The sequence below is a fragment of the Choloepus didactylus genome, chromosome 3 (genome assembly GCF_015220235.1).
Source record: "Choloepus didactylus isolate mChoDid1 chromosome 3, mChoDid1.pri, whole genome shotgun sequence".
Lineage (NCBI taxonomy): Eukaryota > Metazoa > Chordata > Mammalia > Pilosa > Megalonychidae > Choloepus > Choloepus didactylus.
Genome location: NC_051309.1, coordinates 125729660 through 125749918, shown reverse-complemented (window position 1 = coordinate 125749918; position 20259 = coordinate 125729660). Strand labels below are relative to the sequence as shown.

General features: G+C 32.0%; 1 protein-coding gene and 1 pseudogene across 6 annotated transcripts in view; both read left to right on the top strand.

Moving 5' to 3' along the window:
* The first annotated feature begins 644 nt into the window (after positions 1-644).
* The window catches only part of NDST4 (N-deacetylase and N-sulfotransferase 4), a 499153-nt gene continuing 479538 nt past the window's right edge, over positions 645-20259 (top strand). For all 6 annotated transcript variants that reach the window (XM_037830542.1, XM_037830540.1, XM_037830541.1 and 3 more), the window contains exons 1-2: positions 645-1094; positions 6025-6126. The gene's annotated coding sequence lies outside the window, so the exon portion shown is untranslated. The remainder of the gene's footprint in view (positions 1095-6024; positions 6127-20259) is intronic.
* Positions 9982-20259, top strand: part of LOC119530411 — a 28579-nt pseudogene continuing 18301 nt past the window's right edge.

The window sequence follows — 20259 nt, the reverse complement described above, 5'->3', positions numbered from 1 at the left end:
CTGCTGTCCAACAACAGACGAATCTCTGCTGAAATCCAGGAAGCAGAAGGGTAGAAAATACCATGGAACAACTCTGAGAAGAAATTCTCTTCTTATTTGTGCCATACTGCTTACACCCATATTCTCTTTGCATTAGAGCTTTTCAAGTTATTCCATTTTTGACAGCATTCCAATTTCTTAACTCATCTCCCCTTTCTTCCTTTCACAGCTTCCCAAGAATGTAGAGAATTGATCTTAGAACTGGTCGAGCTTATTTGTCACAGAGTCTGTAGCCTTAAAGAAGAATCTCAGACCTTCTCCCATCCTGCTGCTACTCTGACTCATATGGATTAGTAGATGGATCAGAAGGAGATCAGAATCTAAGACAGAGCAAGATAATAAAGGACAAAATATAGATTTCTTTAAAAGTCTGTGATTCATAGTGTTTATAAAAACATGCTTGTAAAAAGATGTATGGAAACAAGCAGTCATTTATTGTTCCAGAAACTAAACCCTTCAAATAATTTCACAAAGAAGGTTTATTATGTTTTTATTTTGGTTATCTTTTAAAGGCTAAAACTATGTTAAATCCTGTGAGATCCACAAGGATTTCATCTATCTTTATTTAATTGTTCTCAAAATATGTTCATATTTGAATAAAATTTAGAAAGGAAATATTTGAAAGTTTGTAGAATGAGAGGTACAGCAGCAATTCTCAGATATGCAAGCTGATTTTAAAAATCAGTTGTGGTATTTTTGATTTACAAATGAGAAAACTGAATTATTTTACATTTGAAGTAGTCTAGCTCAGCATAAATAATTTGAAAACTGCTTTACTTCTTTTGCATTTATGATACAAAGTATAAAGCCACTTTATGAAAAATAAAATTTAATAGCATTTTTCATTCTCATAATTCATTTGCTTCTTACAATATATTAAATTTAAAAATAGTAGGTTGACAGGCACATGGGGTAAGTGGATATATAGGACAGCACAGCAGGAGACAGGAAATTCAAGTCTAAGAGCAAAACAGGAAGTGGTGATTTATATAACACTTTACAAAATCATTAAGTATCAACGGTCATCGCAACAGTGGACAATTTACAGGCAAAAGGTAATTTGAAGACTTCTTTTCATGTTTTTGTCTGTGATGATAAAATTGCACAGTTGTAATAGTGATTTAATATAATCATTGTTGCACATAAGGCAAAGAAGTTGATATATTTTATTTTAATATCATTACTTGACTGTAACACTAAATTGTAGCAACTTGGAAATTACCTATGGTCCAGAGGGAGTCATTGCTTTCAGGTTTCATTTGTATTTAGAAGAAATTAAACTTATCAGGTCTTACTTATAAAACCTACCAGGTAAATAAACTCATTTCAAGAATAAAAGATATAGAAAGAGTTGATATTAAGGTTGAATTTTTCATTCTTTACAATAGTTATTAGTGAGTTGATATATTTTTATACAGGAATCATAAGGATATGTCTTTGGATAATGACTATACCCTTTATAGTAAATATTTACTTATTTGTATTTATAACTTTCCCTAAGAAGAAAATACAATAGTCAATTTCCATATTCAGGCAATAACTAAGCACATTTTTGTCACTGTTTTTTGAAATAAGTTACTGTATTAAAAGGTACTTCTGTACAACTTTGTCTATAAACAAATATTTTGTGCATATGATGCCCTCAAGAATAGATCAGCACAATTTCATTATTCTTAATGAATTTATTCCTGCTATTTTTCCTCCCCAAATTAAAATATTCCAATATTCTACTTCCATGGTTATTTGTTTTCTATATATATATTATATATGTATACTCTCTGAATTTATCTTACTATATATATATATAGTATGAATGAAAATTAAAAGGAAAAAAAAACAAACATCACATGCAGTGAACCCTAATGTAAATTATGGACTATAGGTAACAGCACAATTTTAACAATATGCTCTCATCAATTGCAAGAAAGTTCCACACTAATGAAAATGTTAAACCCGGTAGGGGTATATGGGAACTCTGTAGTTCCTGCATGATCTTTCTGTAAACCTATGACTTCTCTAATGAAAAAATCAGAGAAAAATATAATTTGGGGGAGAGATGAAATAGATAATCTAAGGCAACTGTTATAAGCTTCATGTTTCAAGCTATTCTGATATATCTTTGAGGAAGATAATTTGTCTTTGTATGTATATATGAGAATCCCATGCTAAAAATACTACTAAGTAAAGTCTTATTTTTTAAAAAGTATTGGCAAAAATCTCTAAGGAATGTTGAAATTATGTATTAAAAATAGAAAAACTAAAATTCAAAAATAGATATAGCACTTGAATAGTAGAAATTGACTTAAGTAATAGAATTTTCTTTAAACGGAGATGAAGCGATACAATTTTTCATAGTGTCAGTAACTAAATCTTGAGATAAGATAAAGTGTAAGTGACATAGTGACATGGCTGATTGTTTAAAATAAAAATAAAGCCAACAATTTCTGTAGAACCATTCAACATGCAATTTGCTGGTGAGAAGCCCAGAACAACCTGATAGGACAGATAGAACTGACTAATTTGTAACCATTTATATATGAACTTTCATTTTGAACAAATCTAAGCAAGCTTTTTTTCATTACTTTCTAAATTTCTAGAAATGCACACTGTGAGATAAAAGACTAACCAAAAGTAAGAGTTCTAGTAAAATTAGGCATTGGCTTTGCTTAATTAGAGATTCCAAAAAAAAGAGCAATAAATTATAAAATCAATGGCAAATTGATTTAAATGATAAAGGTTTTAACTCTTTGTTTTGTAGAGTATTTTTTTTGGTGTTCACGTGATTATAGTTTATTTTACTGAGGTACTAAGCATTGATTGCTGAGTGTTCATCTAAGAAAGCTGTTTCAGGATGGCAGCAAAGAGGCAGAAAATGCACAGGCCATTAACAGTTCTTCCCTGGGGCAAACATCATTCTAGGCAAATTAAACCTGAATCAGAAAAATGTGCAAGCCAGGGAAAGCAGCAAGAAAACACATATCAAAACACAGCACTCAGACATTATAGGGCAAGGTGAATGAATAAACTACCACCTCAACAGCAAGTGTGCTATTCAGACAAAAAAGCCAAACTCAAAAGAATACACTTGTTCTGAAGAGATATGCAGCCACACTTTAAGCAAAAAGATGTACAAGACTATTCATAGCATTATAATTCACAGGAGTTGGAATCTTGAAATGGCCAAATGTCCATCAACACTAGAAAGGATAAACAAATTGCAGTATAGTCATGCAACGAAATAGTATATAACACAGCAATGTGAATGAACGAATTACTGCTACTCAGAACATCATTGAAGATTTAAAAACATAATGCCAAGTGATAGAAGCCAGACTCAAAAAAAGAATAGACAATAAGATTCCATTTATATATGGTCAAAAAAATAGGCAGAATTAATTTAACATGATAGAAATTAGGATATTGGTTACCTTTGTAAAGGAGTGACTTAAAGGGGCATGAATAGGACTTCTGATATGTAGTATTTTACTTGATCTGAGTGCTGGTTATATTAGTGGATTTACTTTGTGATAATTTATTGAGCTGAACACTAGTAAGGTGTGTATTTTTATGTTTATTTTTTTGCAGTTTTAAGTGTACTTTAAAAAGTGCTCCTTAAATATATAGTACCTTTCTTTCTTCAGTATAATCTTTCAATTTATAGAGAAGTCTTTTCACAAAGCTGAATATGTGCTATACAAATAGGTTTAAAAATACAAAATGACATAATTTAGACAATGATGGTTGTTAAAGAAAAAATATTGTTCACTTTGGCTTCTGATATAACATGCATTTTTGGGGGAAAGATGAGGACAAAATTGGTACAGACAAAGTAATAGTCAGAATATTTGTTTTATAATTCATCAGAAAAATATCTAAGCAACTGTGATAGATTGAATTATGTACCCCAGTTTAGACATGATCTCAATGTTAATCCACATTCCTGTGGATAAAAACTCATTGTGAATAGTATCTCTTGAAGATACTATTTTAAGATAAATCGTGGCCTAAATGAATGAAGTTTAGTCTTAATTCAGACTACAGGAGGCCTTATAATGAGAATTAAACAGAAGCCAGTGTGAGAGAAAGCCATGGGGAGAAGCTGGTAGCCAGAAGTCAATGGAACTGGGATGAGAAATGAGAGGACAGCTCCAAGGAACTCAAGAATAGCCTGTAGTCAGCACCAGAACATTACAGACTTTAGGGAGAAGGTGTCACCTTGCTGATGCTTTGATTTTAGACCTCACCTGGCCTTAAAACCATGAGCCAATAAATTCTCATTGTTTAAGACATCTCATATATGTCATAGCAGAATGGCGAACTTACAGTGATTTAGTGATTTCTTCGTTAGTAACATGTTTACTCTATTTGAATATTATTATTGAATCTTACATTTAAAGCTACTAGTTGCTGACTGTTTTTCTTGTCCATTTCACTGTAATAAGCACTTCACAAATATTACGTAATTTTTGTTCGCTGCATCTCTATGTCATATATTTAAGTAGTGTTGTGGCAGAGATTGCAATTAGATTATGTCGGACCTGAAAACTAGTGCTATGTGTATTAGATTGTGAACTCTTTGAGGGCAGATATTATTCAACATTTTGGCTGTATCTAATATATATTTGGTTTGTATTAGTATGTATCTACTAAAAATGTGCTAAAAGAAATAAGTGTGGTAAATGATGAAAAACTTGACAAATTTTACAGGAATCCCTTCTCTTGAAGATAAAATTTTAGGATACCCCACATTTCCAACTGGGAGGATTTTAAAGGCCTTGGGTGGGAGACGATTGGACAATCAGTAGTTGCATCATCAATGTCTAACGACTAAGCTTAGATAGAAGGTTGAAGTTTACAAGACTCTCTATTTAGGAAGAACATTGATGATGCCAGTCAGTAAACATTAACACTGATTCCTTGTTACTTCACAGTGCATTTGTAGTTTCCACAGCCTCACCTAACATTTCATTGAGCTCATGGTGGGAGATATATACACACATGCATGTGTATGCACTTACACATACACATATATATGTATCTATACATATAATATATACATTCATACACAGATACACAAAGGCATATATGTGTGTATACATTCACACATATACATACAGGGAGAAAAAGAGTGATTTGTTTGAATGGAAATCAAGATGTTCATTTCTCTTCTTTAAAACAAAAGACACATTTCTAGTTTAATAGTGAAAAGACATGTACCTAAATCACATGAAACTGGATACTACTTTACACTTCATTGTAATTAGAAAATGAAGCCAAAAATCCACCCATAGTTTTTTAAGGTCACATTTGTTCTAAGACATGAATAACTACACTTCTAGGAGCATAAATACTAGTTGTTGTTTTTTTTAATTCTAAAAAATATGCTAGTTTCAACAACTTTCCTAAAGCCCCTGAGAGGAAATGGTATAGAAACTGTACCAGTTATTTACACTTAAAAATTAGCTAAAACTCCTAAGAAAATCTATGCATAATGGTGAAGATTCTGCAGTGACACGAGGCAAAGATACCTTAACATACAAAGTGCAATTTAGACTTCACCAGTGGGGCTCTCTCATGACTACCAGCTGCCATGTGGTTTATTCTGCTCTGATAGCACCTGAGATTTGAACATGTTCTCAAAGTGAAACTTCCTCTTGCAAAATCTGTGTTCTGAATTCTCAAATCCACAAGTTGAATATTGATGCAATCTTGTAGTATGAACAGTTTTCTGCATATATTTAATGAATGGCAGATTTTCTAAGTTAATCATTCATTCCCTTTGTTCTTTCTACAATATGTTGTAAACAACATGTAACTGGAATTTATACCTTTGAATACAGAAAAAGTTAGTGATGCAATGCTGCCAACTGGCTTATTTTCTTGGGTCTAATCTCTTATTTCTGACAGTAAATGGTAAGAAGTATTCTCTTTTGAAATAGCATATGATTAGTGACCTTAGATGCAGCTTCTATTTTCTTCCCACAGAAACAGATGAAGACAGTCAAAAACACAAAATTCAAAATATTGTGACTAGTCTTCTGGACATCAACTTATACACCTGAAATCCTTTTTGGCTTTAGTCTAAAGGTATGTGTTGATTTAAATCACCAAATAAAATTATTTTGCAGGATAGAGGCATGAAAGTCCTAGTTACCAAAATCAAACAGAACTTCGCTGCAGTTGGAGACAGAACTTGAAACACTCTTGAAGAATTAGCTTTCCCTATATATTTGACCATAGTTCTTTGCATTTCTTTATTGTTGCAGTAGCACAGTGATACCCAGTGGGTTCCTGGAAATATCAATAATAAATATAATTGCTTGAGATTTTATACAACCAATGGAAGTAGTTTTTTTTTTTCCCCTCCCAAGGTGACATGCTGAAACTTCCAAAAGCAGCTTGAGAAATTACTCTGTCCTCCAATCCAGTTCGAAAATGCCAGGAGAATTTAACAGTTGTCAAGTGGAAGCAGAGGCATTCCTTTATTCTGAAGTGAGACAGGGTCCATGTATGATACCTGACAAATGCAAATCAGTGAAAATGGAGTCAGGAAAAATTTACAGAAAGTGTTATTTGTCTTTACAGTGTGTGTATATCTATGTTGGCCTCCAAACCATTTAGAGGGAGAATCCTGTTCTGGCTTAGAATGCAAATTTTGGAGACAGCACAGCTGTGTTCAAATACAGCATTGCTCTCCAACTTGATGAGCTACTTAGACTTGCTAATCCTCAATTTTATCACCTATATAAAGAAAATATTTTTAGTTTCTACCTTATAGTGTGAGAGTGGCATAATCAGTATAAAGCATTCAGATAAATGCACACAGCAAGCACACAATTAGTATTAGCTGCAATTATTGTTACTAGAAATAATGGAATCAGGATGAAAAATTGAAATTGTAATATTGAAATTTATTTAAGTTTAACAGGGAATTTTAGTCTAAATGATAAAATAATTTTATATTAAATGGCTTTCTTTTCCCTTCTCTTATATTTCTCAATCACTGGCCTTTATTCTTCAATTAAGAAACAACATTTAAGTTTTATTTTACTTTAAAATTTATTTGTATATTTGTAGCAAATAATACAAAATAAGTTTCTCACTAAACCACAATTTTACTTTCTCTGGATTTTGGAAGTGGTAGGTTATAATAAATTCTCACAGGAAAAGACTAGCTCCAAACAAACATAAATTTGGTCTGCCTGAGTCTTCTCCCAGGCATCATAAATTCAATATATTCTAGAATTTTTGCACCAAGAACATAAACATTTCATTTGCCCTAAGACATGTTATCATATACCACTTAAAAGACGCATAAGAATAATCCCTAGGACCTAGGCAGATGGAAAACCATTCTCCCTGTAGACCAAACAGGAAAGAAGACAGAGGAGCGTGAGCAGTAGACCAGAAGTAATGCATAGAAAAAAACAGTGTATTAAAGATGTATTTTCTTCAAAAGATGGAATTATGCCTTTTATAGCCTTTGAAAAATAGGACCTAATATTTTTAAAGATCTTCTATACTTACTTAATACACTAGTAGTCGAGGACATTGTTCACGCTATTACAGATTTCAGATTCAGGCATTATCTACTCCAAAAGGTATTCAGTTATCTTTGATATGAATTTTTGTTGAGGCATTGAAAAACCCTATCAGCACAGCATCATAAATCTACCTTTAAGAAAGCAGCAGGAATTCAAACAGTCTGCTTAATCACTCTTCCATATTTGTGTAGCATCATTCGTACTACTTATCCTTCATTTAAAAACTAAACTGCACATGTCATTATCTCTAGAAAGAGATAAAAGGAAGACCTGGCAAAGCTGAAGAAATATTTTATTTGCATATTTAATTAAAAATTATTCACCAAATTAAATAATCTTAAAATAGCTAGTATACCCTATTTAAGGAAGTAATTAATAATATTGAAACTTAGCTTTGCATAGGTAAATGAGTCTGGGACATATTAGCCTGAGTTGGATCCCAATTCTAGTATTTGCTGATTGTGACAATGGGAAAATAACTTTCCTGAGCTTCATTTGTCTCATAATTAGATCAGAGATAATATAAACCTCTGAATGTTTTTGAAAGAATTAAATTATGTAGATATGAAAAGCATACTGTAAGTGGCCAATAAACTGTAGCTAGAGTTTTACAATTATAGGTTTTGATCATAAATAGCTTTAATGTCTTTTCTATCAAACAAAATGTTTTCTCATTGAATTCCCATGTTCCTCTGAATGACTGATTCCTTAAATATTATATCATTACAATTGTGGTTGTTACTGAAAAGAGAATCCGAGAGTTTCCATTTTCATATGCTCCCTTCTGCCATTTAGGTACAGTAAATTTATGAATGCATCATTATTATTTACATGACCCAGTGATTTCATATGCACCTAGTGTTTGCTATATTGCTGACTGAGAAACTGAAACACAAAGATGTATTATTTTGATATGACTTTTACTTTCTTCTGCCTAAATTATCCCCAGATCTTGAATTAAATGAGAAAGACATGTATTTACTTTTTGAAGTCACTAGAAAACTATTCAGTGAAGACAATAATATGCTACTGATTTATAATAAACATTTAGACAAGTATCTGAGAGGGAAGAAAACAGGAAACTAATTCTCAAATAGCCTAAAACCAGTTTGATATCTGTCAATCAAAGGTCAAATAATCATTGGACCATTTAAAACAAAAGAGACATTTTGAAGATTATAAATATTGAAAACATAAAACCTACATTCAAGACTGTACTGTGAAAAAGAAGGCAATAAAATATAAGAAACTAATTACTGGTTACTGGGATAATGTCTAGAGGGGTAAAGGTAGATTAAACCAACATGCAAAGTGAAAGTAAATATATACATACATATATATTTCTGCTAAAATAATTAATGAGTATTGTCATGCTGCACTACTTTTTTCATTGATTTGCTTGTAGCTTGTTTGCACATTTAGTGAAGTTAAATTTCCCTTTCATAGAAAAGGGGTAACAGGGAAAGAAAACAATTTTACAAAATGTCAATTTTGCCAGCTTGTTCAATAGATTGAACATAACAGCAGTCTAAATCCCAGCAAGTTATTTTGTGTATGTTGACGAACTGATGCTTAAAATTATATGTAGAGTCAAAAGATCCAGAAAAGCTAAAACAACACTGAAGAAGTACAAAATCAGAGGACTGACCCTACCTAACTTCAAGACTTACTATAGAGTTACAGTGATCAAGAGAGCATGGTACTGGCAATAGAATAGACTGATAGATCAATGAAACATAAAAGAAAGCCCAGAAATAGACCCACACAATTATAGTCAACTGATCTTTGATAAAAAGCAAAGACGTTCAATGGAGAAAAGATATTCTTTGAAATAAATGATGCTAGAATACCTGAATATTGGCACACATCCAAAAATGAGTTGGGACACAAATATTATATATTTTACAAAAATTAACTGAAAATGGGTCATATGTATGGATGAATTCAAAATGCAAAGCTACACAGCTTCTAGAATATAACATAGAAGAAAATCTAGGAGAGCTTGGGCTTGATGATGACTTTTTACATGCAACACTAAAAGCACAATCCATAGAAGAAAAATTTGTAAATTAGACTTCATTAATATTAAAACTTATGATCTTAAAGACGCTGTTAAGACAATGAAAACACAAGCCACAGACTGGGAAAAATATTTGCAAAGTACGTATCTGATACAGAACTTGTATCTAAATTATACAAAGATCTCTTAAAATTCAATAAGGAAATAAATCTAATTACAAAATGGGCAAAAGATCTGAACAGACATTTCACAAAAGAAGATGTACACTTGGAAAGTAAGCATATGAAAATATGGTAATATTATGTGTAATTAGGGAATTGTAAATTACAACAACAAAATACCACCACGTACCTATTAGAATGAATAAAATCCAAAACAATGACAGCTTCAAATGCTGGGGAAGAAGTGGCACAGCAGGTAAGAATTCACTGCTGGTGGAAATGCAAAATTGAACAGCTACTTTGTAAGATAGACAGACTGGAAGCTACAAAAATACATTGGGGAACTTTAAATACATATTGCTGATTGAAAGACACCAGTGTGAAAATGCTATATACTCTATGATCCCAACTATATGTATTCTGGAAAAGGCAAACTACAAAGACATTAAAAAGATCATAGGTTGTCAGGCATGCATAGGATGGAAAGGAGGGATGGATAGGTGGAACACAGGGAATTTTTAAGGGGGTGAAACTATTCTGTATGGCACGGTCATGAAGGCTATGTGATATTATACTTTTATCAAAAGCCATAGAACTGTTAACACAAAGAGTGAACCTGAATGTAATATAAGCAATAGACTTTAGTTAATATTATTGTATTAATATTTGTTCAACAATTGTAACAAATATACCACATTAATGTAGGTTGTTAATAATAGGAGGGAATCTGGTTGAATACAATAGACTTCCCTTATGTTGCTGAGTTTTCAAAATTATGCTTGATGGTTGAAGGAAAAATCATATGAACATCTGATGTGATTTGCCATGTATATAGAGAAAATATTTAAGATAATTATATACAGTTGGGGGTTAAAGAAATATACAGGGAAGTAAAGTTTCTACACTTCACATGAACTTTAAAAGGTTAACACTAGTAGACTTTGAGAAGTTATTTATGTAAAAAAGTAATATATAGAGTAACCACTGAAGAAACCTAAACCTGCAAAAAGGGATACACCCCAAAATACTATTGATAAATTCAAGTAGAATTTAATAAAAGGTACAAGAAGCCTGAAGGAAGGAGCCAAAAAGAAATAGAGAAACAAAGAACAGAAGGACCGAACAAAACAAACATAAAATGGCATGCTTAAGGCCTAAATATCAATAATTACAGTAAATGTAAATGTTCTAAGTACATTAATTAGAAGATTAGCAGAATATATAAAAATGCAATGACCCAATTTATGCTGCATACAGCAAACTCTCCACAGATATGATATAGGTAGGTTGGAAAACATAAAGATAGAGAAAGATATAGCATACAAATATTGATCAAAAGAAAGGAGGCACAAATGTGATAATATCACATAAGGTGATTTAGAGCAAAAGACTATTACCTGGGATAGAGAGCAATACCATATAATGCAAAAAGGATTGATCTACCAACAAAAGAAGAGCAATCTTAAATATGTATACAGTGAACAACAGAACTGAAAAAAAAATGTGAAGAAGAAACTGGGAGATCAGAAAAGAGAAACAGAAAATCCCATAATTACCATCAGAAATCCACATCCTATTTCAACAATTGCTAAAATTAATAGGAAAGAAGCAAGTATGTAAGAACATTAATTGACAGAATCTAATCATCATTTATAGAAACATCTGCCTAACAACAGCAAAACACAAAAGGGACCAAAATAGCTAAAACCATATTGAAATAGAAAAATAAACTGGTAGGAATTGATTAACTCTATTTCAATACTTATTATATTTGCATTATATATATATATTATATAATTGTATAATATTATATTCATTATATATATAATATACATTATATTTCAAGATGATTATTTGGCATTGGCAAGTGGATACATGCATAGATCAATGGAACAGAATTGAGAACTCAGAAATAGACCTGGACAATTACAGCCAACTGACTTTTGATAAAAATGTAAAAGCAGTTCAAAGGAGGATGGACAGACTTTTTAATAAATGGTGATGGAGTAACTGGGTATCCATAGCCAAAATAATAACAATAATAAATTATAATAATTAAAAGAAGAACCTTGACTTAATCTTACATCCTGCACAAAAATACTCCAGATGAATAATAAATTTAAATTTAATATTATAAAACTTTTGGATGAAAACACAGGTCTAAACTTGGAGAAGAGTTGTTAGATATGACATGAAAGTTACAGTGCATTCAGAAAATGGTAAGCTAGAAGTTATTAAAATTAAAAGCTTTTGGGTCCATGAAAAAGCTTTTCTTCTGTGTTCTGTTAAGAGGATGAAAGAACCAGCTATAGAGAAAATATTTGCAATCCACTTAAGTGACAAAGAACTTGTATCTAGAATACATGAAGAACTCAGATAATTCAACAATAAAAGTTCAACAATCCAAATATAAAATGGGTGAAAGACCTGAGGAGTCATTTCATCAAAGAGTCTGTATTAATGGAAAATAGAAACATGAAAATATATTTAACTCATTAGCCATCAGGAAAATGCAGATTTGGACCACAATGAGCTATCACTACATATTTATTAAAATTGTTAAAATAAGAAATAATGACTATACAAAATGCTTCCAAGGATGCTAGACTGGGTCTTTTATAGCTCCCTTAATTCTGCCAATTTCTGTTTCATGTAATTTTAAGATTTGTTATTAGAAAAAAATTTACAATTGCTATATATTCACAAAGAATTAACTTTTATTATAATTAAGTTGTGCTGGTTTGGAGCTGTTATGCACCCCCAAAAAGGCCATGTTCTTTTAAGTCATTCCTATGGGTACAGACCTATTATGGGTGGGACCTTTTGGTTAGGTAATTTCAATTGATATGTGATCTGGCCCACACAAAACAGGTGTTAATCCTTTACTGGAGTCCTTTATGAAAGGATAAAAGACAGAAAAAGCCCAGAGAGCTCAGAGAAACTGAGACATGAAATTAAAGAAGCCCACAAAGGGAAAAAGCCCCCAGAGGAGCTGAGAGAGGAAGCCACTGAAGCTGGAAGCTGAATATAACAAATCCAGGGAGAAAAGAACCAGCAGACATTGGCCATGTGCCTTCCCATGTGACAGAGCTGTCCCAACTGCTGGTGGCCTTTCTTCAGAGAAGGAATGGTCCTGTTAATGCCTTAATTTGGACATTTTCATGGCCTTAGAACTGAAATTAGTCAGCTAGTAAATCCCCATTGTAAAAGGCAACCCATTTCTGTTACATTGCATTCTGGCAGCTTTAGCAAACCAAAACAGAAGTGTCCCTGTTTACCTAGAATAATAATCTTTCTCTTGAAGTCTAGACTATGTCATATTAATATAGCAACTCCAGTCTTCTCATGCTTTCATTGCAAATCTTCTTCCATCCATTTACATTTAACCCATCCACCTGCATATATTTAAAGTGCATAATTTGTAGATTATAAAATTCAGTTCCTTTTTTATATTCTCTGAGTTTAAATTGGAGTGTTTATTAACAATTAATGCATTTATTGATATGTTTGTATTTACGTCTACCACATTAAAAATTTGTTTTCTGGTTCTCCCGTTGGTGTTTTACTCCTTTATTTTGCATATTTCTGGAATTAAATGGTAACATATTTTATGATGCCTGCATTTCATTGAATTGTAAATTTATTCAAATAATTAAGTTTGCCTATGTGGCCCTTTCTAATATCATGCTCTGTGTGTGCCTTTACTTGATATCCTTAAATATTTGATTTGCTGGTGTTTTAGTTTGCTAGGCTGCTGAAGAAGATACCATGAAGTAGGTTGGCTTAGTAATGGGAATTTATTAGCTTGCAGTTTTGAGGCTGAGAAAAATGTCCAAATCAAGGCATCGTCAAAGAGATGCTTTCTTTCTGAAGACTGGCTTCCTGCAGTCCTTGACCCCTCTGCCAAATGGCAAGGCACGTGGTAGTGTCTGCTGTTCTCTCCCTTCTCTAGCAGATTTCATTGCTTTCAGATTCTTGTTTCTGTGGCTTTTTCTCTCTTAATCTGTATTTCATTCTCTTATAAAGAACTGCAGTAAGAAGATTAAGACTCAATTTGGACCATGGCTTAATTGCAGTGAACTCATCAAAAGGTCTTACTTGCAGTAGGTTTATACCTACAGGAATGGATTAGCTTTAAACACATGATTTTCTGGGGTACATACAGTTCCAAACCACCACAACTGGCAAAATGGTATATTTGTATATTTAGGGCTCTAGCACCAAGCTAACTAAATTCAAACTCTGTCTCTACAACTGATAAACCTGAAGCATGTAACTTAGCCTTTCTCTGTCTCAGTTCCCCTATCTGCTTTATAGACCAGAGCATAGTTGCAGACAATATAATCCATCCAAGATGTAAGAAAAAAATAATTTATTACATGGTTTTAGGTGGCATGAAGAAGTGTTCAAGAGCTGAAGAAAGTGGCTTTGGCTGACCTCCCAGGAAAGCCTCCCCAAGACACACTGTGAAACTGGCTTGGCTAGGGAGCTGCCATTTCTGTTGACCTAAGAACCATGTGGCATTTTTCACAAACAAGAAAGGTTTAAATCAATAAGCTACCATTGTTGCCACTTGGCAACATTCAATTTCGGGACTCTTTGCACACCAGAGCCACTGATCTATCTGTCTCAGAAGAAAAGACAAACCAAAACACCTGGATCAGAAGACCAATGTGGCAGCCCTTTCACAACCGTCACTTTCAACTTCCATGTCACACAAGCTATGTGTGCTTGGTAAATGCTGGATCACATGAAAAGTCCAACTATAAGAGAATTTTTGTAATATATACTTTTGATTTCCTGCTTTACATTTATAGGAATTCAGGCTAAAATAAAGGGATAAAGAGGTGTTGAGAAAATCAATTTTCCATATCTTTCTCTTGTGGAAAGTGGCTATAATGTATCTACTTATCTCTTAGGTTTGTTGTCTGGAGTAATTTTCTTAAGGCATGTAATAATATGAGCCATTGCCTTGCACTATATTGTTGATGATGGTGGTGTTTTCCTTCTAGATTCAAGGGATGATCCATGCCTTTCTTATTTCCACTAGGCATGAGAAGAATTTTCATATGAGAAAAATGGTAACCTTAAAACTTTAAACATAAGTACATATTAGAGCATAAAATGATCATCTCTCTATTAAGATATTCAAAGAGTTTAGATTTTGGGCTTAATTTCTAAGGAAGAAACACAATTTATCTACATAGTTTTTACTCTGAAAATGATTTGGTAGAGCTTTGCATATTATTACAGCAATATGAAAGGTTAAAATTATTGTGAAAACCAATAAATATTTTCTTTTCATTTTTTGTAATTGCCAATTTAGGACCAGGATGTACTCAAATCTGTAGTTCTAGGATGCACAGCATTCCCATATAGAAGCCCTTGTATTCAATTGTCTCTTTATTCATTTATTCATTTATAAAAAGAAACTTGTAGGCTCAATTTTATGTGATCATGTGTGGTTTTAATTGCATTTTAAGTAGACTCTTGTTCTCTACCTGTAAAATATCATATTGGCCATAGCCCTTTGGTGGTAGAAATTAATTATGCATTAAGACATCATTGCAAATCATATTTAAACTCCCTCACATTTGTATTTTTGGTAAAAATATAAGTAGAAATGACACACTAACCTTATCTGAATGCTATTTAAAGATTAAAATTAAGTATTAAGAGCAAACCCAATGCAAGTATATAAATTCCATTAAAGGCTTCAGATGTGTGCAGCCACACTCTGATTTGATTTGAATTGATTTTTGTCCTGACTCTGATGACCTCCAATAAAAAATTGTTGCATTCACCAAAGTGATTTATGATGGAAGACTTCTATATTACATAAATATTCTCCAAAGCATTAGTTAGAAATGCAGTACCTTGGTTCATTAAAACAACAAATACAATCAATTTTAATCTAGTTTATATATTGGTTAAAAGAAAATAAAGTTGGCAACTTCATGGACTGAGAATTTAAGCTGTATAAAATAGTGTGGCTATAGAGAAAGAACTATTATTTTAAAGTTTTGCCCCTTCGCACGTCTATGGCATCTTGTTTAATGAGTTATAACTTTACTTCTTAAAACACATACACAAATATCCACTAATTAAATTATTAAATGAGTAAGTTTAATACTATATTACATAAACTTACAGATTTTTCAAATTTCAATATAGCAATGACTTGATTAAAAGATAATTTTAAAAAAGAAACTATAATATTTGTGGATAGATAGCTTAAGAAGTTCTAGTGATGCAGATGGTGCACAAAATGTTCATTGTATTTTGGGTCTCAAAGGAAAGAAAATAAATTCCATGAGGCCAAAAAGAGTAATGAATTGTGAGTATATATAAAAGGAGGTTGCTCCAAGGCTGGAGCAAGAAGGGGAGCTACAAATCAGAAATCATTACTGGATTCTGACAACATAGCAAGAGCAAATCTCCTCAACTGAGGCCTCTAGATTTTTCAGAGGTTGTGATCACCCAAATATGAGCTCAATAAATCACCAAACATGCAATCAAGCAAGATATAAGAATGCAAATTAGCTCTAAAAAAACAGATTTAGATAACCAAGTACTTCAAATATTAAACTATTTGAGTTATCAGTATATATTTTCCTATGTATTGATGATTAAAGAAAATAAAATTAGAGTTACAAAAATGTGTAATCAATAGACAAATTTGAAAAAGAACCAAAGAGAAGGTTTTTAGGTAAAAAATGTAACTCCTAATAGACATACTTGAAATATGGAAAAAGCATCTGAGTAGACAATTGATAGAAAATTCTAAAGAATTCAGGCAAATGGACTTGAGAGATAAATAAATAAACAAATAAATAAATAAATAAATTCTAGGGGGAGAGACTTAGAAAACAGAACAGTATTAATTGAGAGAAAAAAGAACAAAGTTATCCAGAACTTATGAAAAAATCTACATCAACAGATATCATGTACATTGTATTTCTTGAACACAATGCAAACTAAATAAGATGAATAAAAGAAATCCACACCCAGATGCTTCAAGATGAAAATGGAGATACCAAAGTCTAACCAAATCTCTTAAAAGCAGAGAAAGAAAGAAAAATTCAAAAAAGTTGTGAATGTTCAGGAATGACTATGATTTGTTAATTTTTTTGTGGTATGGTAGGAGCATATTGGAAGCAATGAAGTTATTTCAAGATATTTGTTTTTCCTATTCCTTTGTTTTATTTTACCTGGGAATGATTTTTTTTATTGTTTTGATAAATAAAGTTAATTAAAAATAATAATTAAACTTTCAGCAGATTTATTAATAAAAAGTGAAGCTAAAAAACATTGACATGGGATAAAGTCAAGACTAAAATTACCAATCTAGAATTTTAAATCTAGAAAAAATTTAGAGTGTGAATAAAATTAAAACATAATTCATATAATGAAAATTGAGGGGATATGAAAAATAGACTTAAAGGGTGTTCTAAAACAGAATAAAAATTATACTGAGCAGTCAAAAAGTAAACTAATAAATATGGGTAAATCTAGCCAAGCCTTGTCTGTATCAACAATAATAATTATAGTATCCAATATTTTTGTTAAAAAAGAAACTGGACAAAAATGGCAAAGAATTTCAATTAATGGGATTTACCCAAATTAGTAGGTTCTAAGGTCCTTACATTTTTGGAAGTGTGTTAAAATATATATGTTGCACTATAATAAGTGCAACTCATAAATGATAATCTTTAACAGGAAAGAAATATAAGATTCAATTTCCAAAGGAATAGAAGAAAAATGGAATTAAAAATTTTAATTAAAGGTACAGATATGCAACTTTTCCCACTTTGTTTCAAGGAAAGTAAGAAAAAAGTGGGAAAATAGAAAGCAAAAAACTAAAAAGCTAGGAACAAATTTAAATGCATGGGCAATCTCAGAATAAACTCTTCATTTAAAGCAAGAGAATGTCAAATTGGACTTTTAAAAATCAGGTGTCTGGTGTTTATAAGAGACCCTCTTAAAATAAGAAAAGGGAATATTGAAAGTAAAAGATGGAAAAATATGTTCCAGGAAAAGTTGGTGTAATCCTATTACTGTTATATAAAATAACTTCAATAAGAAATAAGAACACTGTATAATGATTAAAGATTCAATACCCCCAGAAGAAATAATGATTTTAATCTTGTGTTTCCTAATAAAATTGCCTCATGATATATTTTTAAAATGTAAAACAGGAAGAAATGGAAGAAGTTACCATCTTAGTCAAAAATTTCAACAGAATCCTTTCAATTAGTGATACCAAAGTGAAAAAACAGGAAAGTAAGAAATATTTAACAATGAAATGAGTAATTTTCATTTACTGGGCATATATTAAACTTTGCAGTCAACATTATACAGATTATTCTGTAACATACATAAGCTATTTATAAAAATAGGCTATTAGCTTGGCAGTAAAAAAAAGCTGAAAATGCTCAAAAATCATTATTATACAGACAACTTACTCTACTTGTAATACAATTAAATTAAATATCAATAATGACAACATGAGCAATAAAGATTCATTTTTATTTTAAAGCCATATTTCCAAATTCCTCAAATTAAAAAAAAATCATTTAGAAGCAAATCAAACAAAACTAGTATATATCAAAATGAAGCAAAATATTTTATGAAGCAAAGTAGTAGAGTAGAATTTATAGATTTATAAATATATATTAGGAAAGATACATGTTAAAATATATAAATAATATTTAATAAATTTAATATACTTTAGGAAATTTAATATAAATAAAAAATAAAAAAGCTGTGTGATGTCACCACCTTCGTGGAGGATCAGTGATTCCATGCTCACTGGTCCTTGCTGGTTTCATGCAGCAGTTACTTCCACCAGAGAATCAGGGCAGGCCAATGCAGAACTTAATAATACTCTACTAGAAGAGGTGACAGTTAAAGGTTTTGAACCTTTAATTTAGTTTGCCTACACTGTTAAACTGATTTTAAGTAAGGACAATGTGGAATGAAGTGTGTAAATGTGTGGAATTTTTAGGTGTACATAATATTGAGGAATCCTGCTTTCAGTTTCTCAAATTTGTTTTTGGACTCTACTGAATGCCCAAGGAAAAAATACTTCCCAACACATTGTCAGAAAACAGAACTTAAATTTTTACTTTTGGACCAGAGGGATCTAGAAATTGATGAAGTGGAGGAATTTGGAACTGACAGAGTCCATATTATGGAATCTATTGTCAAACACATTCAGACTTCTTTGGTTCAGACAAACAAGACCTTGGAAAATGAATGTCCAGGAGGAGTCCAGAACTGTGCAGATGGACAGGTGACTTTAAAATGTGAAGAAGGTATATTAGCAATGGAACATGAAGAAATAAAGCAGAAAGATCCTACTTCTCAGTGTTCATAGGGAAAAACAGAAGTGACTACTTTCTCCCACAGTTCTACAGACTCATGGACTCTATTCTCTGTCTCTTTCACACACATAGACCAATATGGTGACTTGAATTTTGCTGGTTTGCAAAACACAACAGTGTTAACAGAACATCCTTTGTCAGGTGCAGGTATTCCAGAAGAGAAAATATTTGGTGAAAGTCAAGATTTGCATTTGAAATTGGACTCTGGCCCCAGAGAAGATAGTAGCCTTGCATCTAGCAATTGGAGTAGTGTGGAACAAGAAGCAGTGGAACACCCAGCCAAAGGTTTCTGGAGTGACATTTGCAGCACGAACTCTCCTTGCCAAATGCAGTTATCACCTGCCATGGCCAAAGATGCTTCAGAACAGGACTACCCACAGAAACAGTCTGAGTGTCCCTGGTTAGGTATCAAGATCAGTGAGAGCAACAAGAAATCTGCCCTGCAAGAATTACTAAAGGGAGTTCTGCAGACTGAAAGGAAAAGACAGGAGAGAGTGGCTTGGAGTAGTGTGAGGAAATGAAGATCATCAGTAAAGATAATTAAAAGGGTAATTGCAAAACCCAATAGTTCTGTATCCTCAATATACAGCACCACTCTTTTATTCATGAAAGAATCAGAATACAAAGGAACAATATAAAGGCATATTTACTGATAAGTGATGTGCAAAATATATAGTGGTAAAGTGGGATAAAAATAACATAATGAGGGGAAATAGAGGGATATTGGAGCAGAAATCATGTATGGTATTGAAGGTAATTTGGTATCTTCACAAATTAGTAAATTGTAAATATGCATTGTGTAATATAAAACCCAGGGTAGCCACAAAGATAGTGTTTAAAATATATACAGAAACAGAATTGAGAGAGGGGTCAGTCACATACATCACAAAAAAATCAACTATACAAAAAAGGAGTTTCCAATAAAGGAAAAAAGAGACAAAAAAGATATGACATATGAAAACCAATGGACAAAATGGTTAAAGTAGATATTGCCTATACAGGAATAACACTGAATGTTAATTGATTAAACTCCCAAAGCAAAAGCCACAGGGTGGCAGAATGGATTAAAAAGTATGGCCCAACAATATGCTGCTTACAAAACTCACCAT